A 13,599-nucleotide genomic window follows, 5' to 3' on the forward strand; every position below is an offset into this window, starting at 1 on the left:
GCCGTTGGGAGAAGTGAACGCCATGACCAGAGAGTGCCTCTCCATCCTATAGTGAGTAAAACTCTCCTGGAGCTTGTTGCCGTTGACCATGTGAAGTTGGAGCCAAGTCGCTCAGGTTATACTTATGCCATGACCATTATTGATCACTTCACTAAGTTTGTTGTAGCAGTGCCTGTGAAGTACCTGACAGCCAAGACTGTGGCAGAAGCATTCTGGAAGCATTTCCTCATGCCCTACGGCTGCCCAGAGAAAATCCTCACCGACCAGGGGTCTGTGTTTGAATCACAGTTGTTCCAGGAGATGTGCCTGCTACATAATTGCCAGAAGGTCCGGACCACAGCCTACCATCCACAAGGTAATGGACTCTGTGAAAAAATTAATCAAACCCTCATTGAAATGTTGAGAGCAGTGCCCCCTGAAACAAGGGGTAATTGGCCTACTCTGCTGCCACATTTTATGTATATGTATAACAATACAATTCATTGTTTCAACGGGTACACACCCTTCTATTTGATGTTCGGCCGTCAGGTGAAGCTGCCTGCTGGGTGGTGGAGCATCAAAGACGTCTCCTTAATGCCAAGCAAATTGTTCAGGAGCGCATGGAAAGTGTCTGAGAGCGGCAGCAGAGAGACTATGACCTGGCTGCTCATGCAGAACCTCTTGCTGTAGGAAACGTGGTATGGCTGAAAAATAACCACCGAATCAGCAAGCTGAACAGTAAGTGGGAAAGGACTCCTTACGTCATAACTGATATTCCTAATGTTGAGGCCCACATTTACAAAATTTCCAGGGAAGGTAAAGGCTCCCAGACTGTACACAGGAACCGTCTAAAGCTCTGTATAGAAGGAGAAAGTGCAACAGAGGATGTTGAGCCAAAGTCCCCTGAGCCAGAGTTGTCAGCCCAACCTGCAACACCCAGGGCACCTCACCTACCACCCGGCCTGGTCCCTATATACAGAGAGTGCCCCAAAGAATCCATGTGCCAGTCTCTCCATCACTGCTGTATGCCTGCCCAGGGTATATAAAACTGTGAGTACTAAGACCACCCTCGGTTTAGTAACTACCCCTGTGACCTCACATTCGCTCACCCTGCAGGGCTGCTTACGCAATCGTCCCTGGCCAACACTTTCCAGGTGTGGTCCCCCATACTAGAAAGAAGGGACAAACCCCAAAAAAGTGCAGAGTGTATCACAGGAGGGGGATACAGAAGGACACCACCACTCAGTGTGACACTTGCCACGATCATCGGGGTCTCTGCATTGACGGTTGCTTCAGGGAGTATCACACTTCCATGGAGTACAACAATTTTATAATCCCCAGCAGTCCCCTAGAGAACATAAAAAACTATGGCTCTCAGACTTTGGAGACAAGGAAACCATTTTTTCCCCAAAAAATATTAGTTTTAGTGCAGGCATCCTCAACTGCGGCCCTCCAGATGTTGCAAAACTATAACTCCCAGCATGCCCAGACAACCTACAGCTATCAGAATGGCATGGTGGAAATTGTAGTTTTACAACATCTGGAGGGCCGCAGCTTGAGGATGCCTGCTTAGTGTCTCCAAAGTCTGAGAGCCATACATATTGGGCATTGCCGCGTGCATAAAAATCTTCTCTATAAAAATAACATTTAACCCAACCCCCCGGATGAACAGCGTTAAAAAAAAATAATTGTCACCTAACATCACAAAAAGTGTAATAGTGAGCGATCAAAATGTCATATGCACCCCCAATTAGTGCCAATAAAACTGCCATCTCATCCCGCAAAAAATGAGCCCCAACATTAGATAGTCGCCCAAAAAATAAATAAAACTGTAGCTCCCAGGCTTTGGAGAAACTAAAATATTATTTATTTTTTGTTCCTAAAATGATAATATAGTGTAAAATCTATATACATTTAAAAATGTAGACATATTAGGTATCGCTGCGTCTGTAAGAATCTGCCCTATAAAAATAACATTTGACCAGACCCTTCGGATGAACAGCGTTAAAAATACAAACTAAAAACGGTGCCAAAACACAAATTTTTGGGCAAAATTTCAATTTGAATCCTTTTTTCCGGTAATAAAGCAAGGGTTAACAGCCAAACAAAACTAAATATTTATTGCCCTGATTCTGTAGTTTGCAGAAACACCCCACATGTGGTCGTAAATGGCTATATAGCCACACGGCAGGGCATAGAACAAAGGGAACGCCTTATGGTTTCTCGAAGGCAGATTTTGATGGACTGTTTTTTTTACACTATGTCCCATTCAAAGCCCCCCTGATGTTGCCTAGACTAGATACTCCAAAAAAGCTACCCCATCTAAGAAACTACACCCCTCAAGGTATTCAAAAGTTACTTTACAAACATTGTTAACCCTTTAGGTGTTCCACAAAACTTGCAGATGTAGAAACAATTTTAGAATTAAAATTTTTTGTTACCTTGCCTCAAAAAAGTGAGAAAGAGCAACCAAAAATCATATTTACCCTAACATAGTCCCAAAACAACAACCACCTTATTCCGTAGTTTCCTAGATGGGGTCACTTTTATGGAGTTTCTACTCTAGGGGTGTATCAGGGGTACTTGAAAGGGTACATGGTGTAAATAAACCAGTACAGCAAAATCTGCCTTCCAAAAACCATATGGCGTTCCCCTTCTTCTATGTCCTGCCGTTTAGCCAAATAGTAGTTTACGACCACATATGGGGCGTTTTTGCAAACTACAGAATCAGGGCAACCCATATTGAGTGTTGTTTGTCTGTTAACCCATTTTTTCCAGTAATAAAGCAAGGGTTAAAATGGAAAATTTTCCAAAAAATTGAAATTCCAAAATTGTTTCTCCATTTGCCATTAACTCTTGTGGAACACCTAAAGGGTTAACAAAGTTTGTAAACCCAGTTTTGAATACCTTGAAGGGTGTACTTTCTTAGATGGAGTAACTTTTTTGGAATTTCTATTAGAGGGGTGCAACGGGGGGCTTGAAATGGGACATTGTATAAACAAAACCAGTCCTGCAAAATTTGCCTTCCAAAACCCATATGGCGTTCCCCTCCTTCTATGTCCTCCCGTTTAGCCAAACAGTAGTTTAGGACTACATATGGGGTGTTTTTGCAAACTACAGAAGCAGGGCAACCCATATTGAGTTTTGTTCGGCAGTTAACCCTTACTTTATTACTGGAAAAAATGGATTAAAATGGAAAATTTTCAATAAGAAATAGAAATTCCAAAATCGTTTCTCCATCTGCCATTAACTCTTGTGGAACACCTAAAGGGTTAACAAAGTTTGTAAACCCAGTTTTGAATACCTTGAGGGGTGTACTTTCTTAGATGGAGTCACTTTTTTGGAATTTCTATTCTAGGGGTGCAACGGGGGCTTGAAATGGGACATGGTATAAACAAAACCAGTCCTGCAAAATCTGCCTTCCCATATGGCATTCACCTCCTTCTATGTCCTCCTATTTGGCCAAACATTAGTTTAGGACCACATATGGGGTGTTTTTGCAAACTACAGAATCAGGACAACCCATATTGAGTTTTGTTTGGCTGTTAACCCTTATTTATTACTAGAAAAATTGGATCATATTGGAAAATTTTCCAAAAAGTCGAAATTCTTACATTTTATATCCCTTTGCCATGAAGTCTTGTGGAAGACCTAAAGGGTTAACAACATTTGTAAAATCAGTTTTTAATACATTGAGGGGTGTAATTTTTGGGTTGTTTCTATTATGTAAGCCTCACAAAGTGACTTCAGACCTGGACTTGTCTATAAAAAGTGGGATTTGGAAAATTTAAAAATTTGCTTCCAAACCTCTAAGCTATGTAACATCCCCAAAAAATAAAATGGCATTCCCAAAATGATACAAACATGAAGTAGACATATGGGGAATGTAAAGTCATCACAATTGTTGGGGGTTTTACTATGTATTACAGAGGTAGAGAAACTGAAACTTTGAAATTTGCACATTTTTCCACATTTTTGGTAAATTTGGTATTTTTTATGCACAAAAATGAACTTTTTGGACCCAATTTTAGCAGTGTCATTAAGTACAATATGTGATGAAAAAACAATTTCAGAACGGCCTGGGTAAGTCAAAGCGTTTTAAAGTTATTAGCACTTAAAGTGACACTGGTCAGATTTGCAAAAAATGGCCAAGTCCTTAAGGTGAAATAGGGCTGAGTTCTTAAGGGGGTAATCTGATGACAAACTAATAAACCCATATTTTTTTTAATTATTATTATTATTATTATTTTTTAACAGTACTTAAAGAACTGAAAAAAAAAATGGTTGCCCTTCAACGGGACCACACCCAGCAATTGCGGAAGTTCCAGGAGCAGCCCAACAGAAAGATGAGGGAGATGAGGCTCCAGTACCCCCACCAAATGGGTGTGTTGGAGGAGCAGCACAACAAGGCCATGGAGGAAATCCTAAACCTCCACGATCAATTAAAAGCCTTGCCTTAAGGCAAATTGTTAATTTAATTCCTTTTTTGTTTATACAAATATAATGTTTTAATATTTAACTTATATTGTGTGTTTGTTGTTATTTTATTAATTGAAGTTTTCTTATTAATTTCTAAACATTAGGTTACAGTAAGGCCCCTATACTCCATCACAAACTCATCAGTAGACTGACAAACGTCACCTGCAGGTACATATAAAAGGGACATTATTTGTCCTACACAGAACTTCAATGCATATTGATAATAGCAGTAGTCCTTGATAATGATTGAGTATGGCCTACACATAATCATTAAGCATCTGGATAATATCAGCATTTATTGTTAACGGTAATCCAATTATTTTTTTAGGAAAATAAAAACAATTGAAGACAGCAAGTTACATCTATAAATACAATAATTAGCTACTTTGAACTTAAATACATTATTTTTAAATTTTACATACATTTAAATGATTAATACTTTTTAAAATAAATAAATAATAATTTTTGGTATAAGAATAAAAATTATTAATATTTGTATCCAGCCAACTAAATCATTAGGAACAAAAACTTTTTTATTATTAAAAGAGCTCAATTCATAAGCGTGAGAGCTAATATCAAATTTAATTAGAATTAATTCTGGTTACCCCACAAAAAAAAAAAAAAAAAGGTCAGTAATAATAGGCAAAAAGGTAAAGGCATGTGGTAAAAACTAAGCAGCACGGATCCTTGATAGCACACTTTAAAAAAAAAAATGCAAATGTCCTGGCATTGCTTCCGCCAAACAGACCAAAAAATGTGATTACATGACTCCAAGTATAGGAATACTCCAACTGGTGAGCTGGCTTCCAGAACATTATACAGTACATATCTTTTTATAAAAATTTTTTTAAAGCTGTGTCTATATATACTTTGCATGTGCAAATTATCATTACATAATTGTCAATATTTAAACAAATATATAAAAGTAACTATCCCTATATACATGTGTCATTCAGGCTTCATTAACAAAACCGGATTGCCACACGGATGAGTATAACGACTGTCAGACCCAACCATGTATATAGGTCAACACGGAAGTCAGCCATCCCTCCCAGAACAACAGACAACACCATGTTCAAACCTTAATCTGTAGCAAAATAAAAAAAATTAAAAATAAAATTTAAATTTTTCATTAAGTTCATCAATAAGTCAAGTACAATTTTTAGTGCACAAAGCCTTTTGACAAAGGAAGGCCACATGCGGTCCACAACTTGCTACAGCGTGAACCACAACACTGGCACCCGAAACCCATTTTTTTTTTAATATAACATAATAAAATAAAGTTAAATATTTAAATGTTGTAAATGAAGCCAAACAACACAGGATAATTTTTTTTTTTAAATAATATTATTTATATACATATTTCATTGTCTAAATATTGACAATACATAATTAATAGTGATGAGCGGGAGGTGCCATATTCGATTTTGACGAAATTTGCGAATATTCGCTCGAATATTCGTCTCATATTCGTCGAAATCGAATATTCGTCTCATATTCGTCGAAATCGAATATTCGTCATTATTCTAGTTATCGCGATTATCGTATTTTTCGCCCTATAAGTCGCACCGGCCCATAAGACGCACCTAGGTTTTTAGGGAGGAAAATAAGAAAAAATTGATTTTTAACCAAAAGGTGTGCTTTTGGTGGGTTTGGAACTAATGGTGGTCTGTGGATGGCACTATTACTGGGGATCTGTTAAGGACACTGTTATGGGGGATCTGTGGATGACGGACACTGTTATGGGGGGATCTGTGGATGACGGACACTGTTATGGGGGATCTGTGGATGACGAACACTGTTATGGGGGGATCTGTGGATGACGGACACTGTTATGGGGGGATCTTTGGATGACAGACACTGTTGTGGGGGGATCTGTGGATGACGGACACTGTTATGGGGGGATTTGTGGATGACGGACACTGTTATGGGGGGATCTGTGGGTGACGGACACTGTTATGGGGTGATCTGTGGATGACGGACACTGTTATGGGATGATCTGTGGATGACGGACACTGTTATGGGGGGGATCTGTGGCTGGCACTGTTACAGGGGGATCTGTGGCTGGCACTGTTACAGGGGGGATCTGTGGCTGGCACTGTTACAGGGGGACCTGTGGATGGCACTGTTAGAGGGTGGATCTGTGGATGGCACTGTTAGAGGGGGATCTGTGGGTGGCACTGTTATATATGTGCCGTCCACAGACCCCTCACCCCATAACAGTGCCATCCACAGACCCCCCACCCCTTAACTGTGCCATCCACAGATCTCCCCCCCCGCCCGCCACTCCAGTATACAAATATAAAATGCCTTATTCAATTAAAAGTGATTACACATGCCCCCTCACTCCTAATAGTACAGTACATCCTACCAGCTTCTGTACAATGCCAGAAGGCAGGCCGGGCAGGCGTCCGGCGCGTCACTCACTGATGTCACTTGCCTGCACCGCCTGCTTAATTCATAAAGTAGGCGGCACAGGCACGTGACATCAGGGAGTTACGCTGCCGCCCAGCCTGCCTGCCGGCATTCTACTGAAGCTGTTAGGGTGTACGGCACTAATAGGAGTGAGGGAGCATGTGTAATCACTTTTAATTGAATAAGACACTTTTAATTGAATAAGACATATTTGAATATTGCAGCACTTGAGCGGCGGGGCAGGGACTGCACCACCCCGCTGCTATTGCCAGCCCCCAGCTCCTCCCAGTCCCTCCCCGCTCTCTCATACATCGCAGCCTGCGATGTAAAACGTTCAGTAACCGCTCCAAAAGACGCAGGGGCATTTTCCCCCCATTTTGGGAGGAGAAAAAGTGTGTCTTATGGGGTATTGCTAGAATTAGCGAAGTTGATGAATATGGAGCTAAAACGAAGATGGAGAATATTTCGTTATCTTCGTTTTGAGGAATATGACGAATACATTTGTCATATTCCTCATCTTCGCAAATTCTACCAAGCCAACCATAGTAAACCAGGTCTAAGTTGAAATCGCAATGCGATTAATATTACTTGAAGTAATCGCATTGCGATTTCAACTTAGCACTGCTATATTCAATATTCGTTAACTTTGTTAATTCTAGCAAGCTGACCCATTAGAAACCCAGCTCTAAGTTGAAATCGCAATGCGATTACTTCAAGTTATATTAATCGCATTGCGATTTCAACTTAATTCTCACATCCGACAGTACATTCTAGTATGGAGGCGTTCCCATGGTGATGGGGACGCTCCATGAGCACGGAAGTCGGCAGAAGCAGCAACGGGCATTGACTGTAGCAGCCAGGAAGCCAGGAATCCTCAGAACAGGTAAGAACTACTTTTGGGAAGTGGGAAAGAAAAAAAATATAATAAAATTTTTTAACAAAATTATATTCGAAAATAACGAATTTATAGCTCTATATTAAAAATATTTGCGAATTAGCAAAGTGCCGATATTCGCAAAAAATGTTTGCTATTCGAATATTCGCACTCAACACTAATAATTAACATTAACACATGCATGAATATGAACAATTCAAAAAATGTTTTGAGAATTCTACACTCTAGACTTGCAAGGTAGAAAATGTGATCCATGCTGGTTGTCTACGCACGATTAAGAACCTTCATGTTTTACAGTTAACACTGTAGTAAAATGCAGACTCAAAAGTTATGGTTCACAAATTATGAGTCATAACTGTGCAGAATAAGGGCAGAAAATAACCGGTAAGTACACTGTTATATATATATATATATATATATATATATATATATATATAAAAATATTCTGTCGTAAAGGTCTTGAATATGTGGTTTGTACCTGGATTTAAATTAAGTCTAATGCCCCCTGAACCACTATTTCAGATTTGATACAAGATGCATGATGGCATTGTCTTCTTCAAGACTGCTCATGACATCATGGAAGAAAAGAAAAAATTAATTGATGTATTAATACCCTGGTTACTCGATCTGTTGAATTAGTCCTGTGACCTCATTCTTGCAAAACATACTGTTGCTGAATGCTGAACATAGACTTGAACAACTGTAGCAACCCCAGAATATAGCACTGGACCCACAGGTTTGCACAGTAGGCACTAGGCATTAAGGGTGAATCACTTCATCTGCCTCTCTTTTTGTTGAGCCTATTACTCTGGAACGTGTTAAATCTTGAATCATCAGACAACATAAAATTCTGGCATTGCTCCAGAGTCCGATCTTTATGCTCCCTAGCATATTGATTTTTTGTCTCAAAATTCTATAAATATTATTTGTTTTTTCATACGGGTAAACAAATGTTCAGTACCAATGCCTTGAGTTCCCGTTTCATTGTGCTTTTTAAACATTTCGCGGATTTTGATTGTGGTTTTAGTAAGATTTTATTTCACAAAAAGATTTAGTTATTGCCAAGTAGGATAATAAAGTTTATATTTCCATACAGTACAGATCAAAAGTTTGGACACACCTTCTCATTCAAAGAGTTTTCTTTATTTTCATGACTATGAAAATTGTAGATTCACACTGAAGGCATCAAAACTATGAATTAACACATGTGGAATTATATACATAACAAAAAAGTGTGAAACAACTGAAAATATGTCATATTCTAGGTTCTTCAAAGTAGCCACCTTTTGCTTTGATTACTGCTTTGCACACTCTTGGCATTCAATTGATGAGCTTCAAGAGGTAGTCACCTGAAATGGTCTTCCAACAGTCTTGAAGGAGTTCCCAGAGATGCTTAGCACTTGTTGGCCCTTTTGCCTTCACTCTGCGGTCCAGCTCACCCCAAACCATATTGATTGGGTTCAGGTCCGGTGACTGTGGAGGCCAGGTCATCTGGCGCAGCACCCCATCACTCTCCTTCATGGTCAAATAGCCCTTACACACCCTGAAGGTGTGTCTGGGATCATTGTCCTGTTGAAAAATAAATGATGGTCTAACTAAACGCAAACCGGATGGAATAGCATGGCGCTGCAAGATGCTGTCATAGCCATGCTGGTTCAGTATGCCTTCAATTATGAATAAATCCCCAACAGTGTCACCAGCAAAGCACCCCCACACCATCACACCTCCTCCTCCATGCTTCACGGTGGGAACCAGGTATGTAGAGTCGATACGTTCACCTTTTCTGCGTTGCACAAAGACATGGTGGTTGGAACAAAAGATCTTAAATTTGGACTCATCAGACCAAAGCACGGATTTCCACTGGTCTAATGTCCATTCCTTGTGTTCTTTAGCCCAAACAAGTCTCTTCTGCTTGTTGCCTGTCCTTAGCAGTGGTTTCCTAGCAGATATTCTACCATGAAGGCTTGATTCACACAGTCTCCTCTTAACAGTTGTTCTAGAGATATGTCTGCTGCTAGAATTCTGTGTGGCATTGACCAGGTCTCTAATCTGAGCTGCTGTTAACCTGCGATTTCTGAGGCTGGTGACTCGGATGAACTTATCCTCCGCAGCAGAGGTGACTCTTGGTCTTCCTTTCCTGGGGCAGTCCGCATGTGAGCCAGTTTCTTTGTAGCACTTGATGGTTTTTGTGACTGCACTTGGGGACACTTTCAAAGTTTTCCCAATTTTTTCGGACTGACTGACCTTCATTTCTTAAAGTCATGATGGACACTCGTTTTTCTTTACTTAGCTGCTTTCTTCTTGCCATAATACAAACTCTAACAGTCTATTAAGTTGGACTATCAACTGTGTATCCACCTGACTTCTCCACAACGCAACTGATGGTCCCAACCCCATTTATAAGGCAAGAAATCCCAATTATTAAACCTGACAGGGCACACCTGTGAAGTGAAAAACCATTTCAGGTGACTACCTCTTGAAGCTCATCAAGAGAATACCAAGAGTGTGCAAAGCAGTAATAAAAGCAAAAGGTGGCTACTTTGAAGAACCTAGAATATGACATATTTTCAGTTGTTTCACACTTTTTTGTTATGTATATAATTCCACATGTGTTAATTCATAGTTTTGATGCATTCAGTGTGAATCTACAATTTTCATAGTCATGAAAATAAAGAAAACTCTTTGAATGAGAAGGTGTGTCCAAACTTTTGGTCTGTACTGTATATCTTAAATATCCATCTTTTTACTTGTCAGTTCTAGACTTCATTTTTTTACAGTGTTTAGAACATGTATTAAACACATTTTAGGATGCAGTTCAATCTCTTAAATATTTTGCTCTATGCTTGATACTTGACACTGTGTTGACCTTTCTGTAAATTACAAACATAATTTTTACCCAAGCAGATGATATATCTTTCTGCATTGTTGTTTATGAAATTAAAAGAATAAGAATACGGAGCAGAAATGTATTAACACATTCTTTCATTTTCTAATTTGTGGCTGCAAAATATTGTCTAATAAAAATAATGTATTACATTTTTTAAGTGTACTAAAGAAATTGTATTAAAGCTACAATTTAAGGCCAAAACAAACTGTAAACATGTATGACAGCAGCATTGAAATGTCAACTATGTAGTTAAATGACTACAAAACATATTGACTCATCAAAGCACAAATTGTAGTCTTATTAGGCCCCTACATGACTCTAGTGGTCTAGTAGGAGGCCTACAAATAGCTAGGGCCAAATCAGAAGGACAGGCAGCAGCAGAAGATCGAGTTTTATTAGGCCCCTAGATGACTGAGATAGATCAGGAGTCAGGACAGGCAGCAGCATCCACCAGAGGATTTTTGAAAATGGTCTAATATGAGGCCCACATATAGCTAGGGCCAAATCAGCAGGACAGGCAGCAGCAGCAGATTGAGTGTTATTAGGCCCCTAGATGACTCAGATAGAACAGGAGTCAGGACAGACAGCAGCATCCACCAGAGGATTTTTGAAAATGGTGTAGTATGAGGCCCACATATAGCTAGGGCCAAATCAGCAGGACATGCAGCAGCAGCTAAATGTGCAGCCAAAATATATTACCCAGAATGGCCCCACCAACAAACAGGGGCAGCACCAACACTAAAGAATACACCTCAGATTGTATCATTTTCTAACTATGCAGCAGGAATATGAATTCATGAATGGACCACCCATCAGACCAGGAACACAACCAAAAATTTTATAAAAACACATTACATTATTATTTTCATAGTCTAAAACTGAAATGTGGTAACATATATAATTTATGAAATATTGACATTAAAACATTTTTTTTGTAAAGCAATTTGACATTTTGAACACACTCTATTTTCAATTAATCAATCAGGTATCCTCTATGTGACATCCCAGAGTTATGTTACTAAACTGTTTTTCCCGCTACTATTTGTTGGTAACATGTGCCTTGTCATCTAATGTGATTTTATTTAATATCACTCACAAATGTGCATTGTAAGCCTGTTACATGTATTTTGCTGTATTTTCCATGTACACCAGCAGGTGGCAGCAATGTGTCAGCAGGGCCTTAGTTCAGTTTAGTATTTCTAGACTGGAATAATTTATTCCAGTTTTGCTCCCCCTCTTTGAGCAGAGTGGGCTTGCCCATGTCCTGCCTCATGGGGAGGAAAGGAAGTTCAGTTAGTGTGCCAGCCATCCCGGCTAGAGGAAGGCTGTGCAAGTAGGAGCTCCCAGAAATAGGCATCCCAAACCAGGATCTTGTCTTGGTTGAAACCAAAGATCTTCATTCCCAGTCTGAGCCTTCAGCCTCAACTGATGACAAGCAAGCAGCCACCTCCAGAACTCCAGTAACAACCATTCCCTGTGAGCTAACTGTGAGTACCATCCAGAGACCAGGAGAAGCCAAATTCCTCCTCAGCTAGTCAGTCCCATACAGAGCAGAAGATAGACAGAGCAGAGCATATAGATTCCTGCCACATATAACAGAACCATAAGCAGACGACTAATCCTGTAAGAGAGCTCCAGGCACATGATAGAAGCAGAAGAGATATTGATCCCTGCCATACATTGCCAATACCTGCTGGGACCCAAGACAATTGCTGTAACTCATATGGATTAAAGCTGCAACCAGTAAAGACAAGTTGAATTATATTACAATTCTAGATCTCATTCATTACTACCAAATCCCTCAATTACTCCTACTAGCAACACATTCATTTATTGCAAGTGAGCCAGGATCCAGGAGTCCAGCCGTACCAAGGTAGGAGACACCATTGACACTATACATACTACTACACAGAGACATTATACCACTCTGGCATTCCTAACCTGGTACGTGAGTTATAACACCTGAAAGGGCCCTGTGATTGTACCCTGCGCTCCCTGCAATTGGTGTCACAAACAAAAACAATAGACTTCTATATCCATATCCGGACCCACTGCATAATTTTGACGTCCACACCCAAATCGCGAAGCGAATAAACGCCCGGTATTATTGTTGTCCAAACTAACTACAAGTATTAACCCAAAACTAGACTCAGAACAGCATGAATTATAGAAATACAAAATCTTTTATTGGACATACACTTGTATAAAACATAGAAATCCATATACATAAGCAATATTAAATCACACAGGATAATATCCACAGGTCTGTCACATCATAGTACATGTAGCTTTGCAATAAAAACTTCCAAGGTAATCAGTCACAGCCCACAGTCAGTATATATAAAGTGCATAGTGCCTCAGCTCACAAAATGACATAGGGAAGATGTATGCAATAAAGATAAATACAGACCAAAACAGTCCTGTATCCCAACACGTGTTTCGAAGTCGCTTTCTCAAGGGATCTCTATTTTCAATTTAAGGCTTATCAATTCTGTAGCAGACCACTGCGTTAACGCAACATGACTCAACGTGTTCTGATTCCTCTGAGCCAGAGGGATGAAGGACTGCAAGGGTTTAGTAGTTAGAAATGTCGCCTGACTTCAATAGGCAGGCGAATTTTAAAACCCACAGGGACTATTTCTAGCCACAGTAGTGATGGAAAAGTTATTTCAAGGGGACTAACACCTGGACTGTGGCATGCCGGAGGGGGATCCATGTCAAAACTCCCATTGAAAATTACATAGTTGACGCAGAGTTGGATTTTAATCCATAAAGGGCATAAATCAACTAATAATCCTAAAATATATTGAACAGCGTGGTTTAAAACATCAAGTGTGTGTATGCGATCAGGTATGATTTTGTATCCATCAGGTAGTGTAAGGGTTACGCCCGCTTCACAGACATTGACAGACCAAACTCCCCTTTTAATGCACCGCAAACAACC

At 39.8% G+C, this 13,599-nt stretch overlaps 1 long non-coding RNA gene across 1 annotated transcript; it reads left to right on the forward strand.

The window, feature by feature from the left end:
* The first annotated feature begins 241 nt into the window (after window positions 1-241).
* Window positions 242-4,498, forward strand: LOC122933696. The gene is made up of 2 exons (XR_006388532.1): window positions 242-717; window positions 4,237-4,498. It is a non-coding gene; the product is annotated as an uncharacterized LOC122933696 (long non-coding RNA).
* The last annotated feature ends 9,101 nt before the right edge of the window (window positions 4,499-13,599 follow it).

This window comes from Bufo gargarizans, chromosome 4, assembly GCF_014858855.1.
Source record: "Bufo gargarizans isolate SCDJY-AF-19 chromosome 4, ASM1485885v1, whole genome shotgun sequence".
Classification (NCBI taxonomy): Eukaryota; Metazoa; Chordata; class Amphibia; order Anura; family Bufonidae; genus Bufo; species Bufo gargarizans.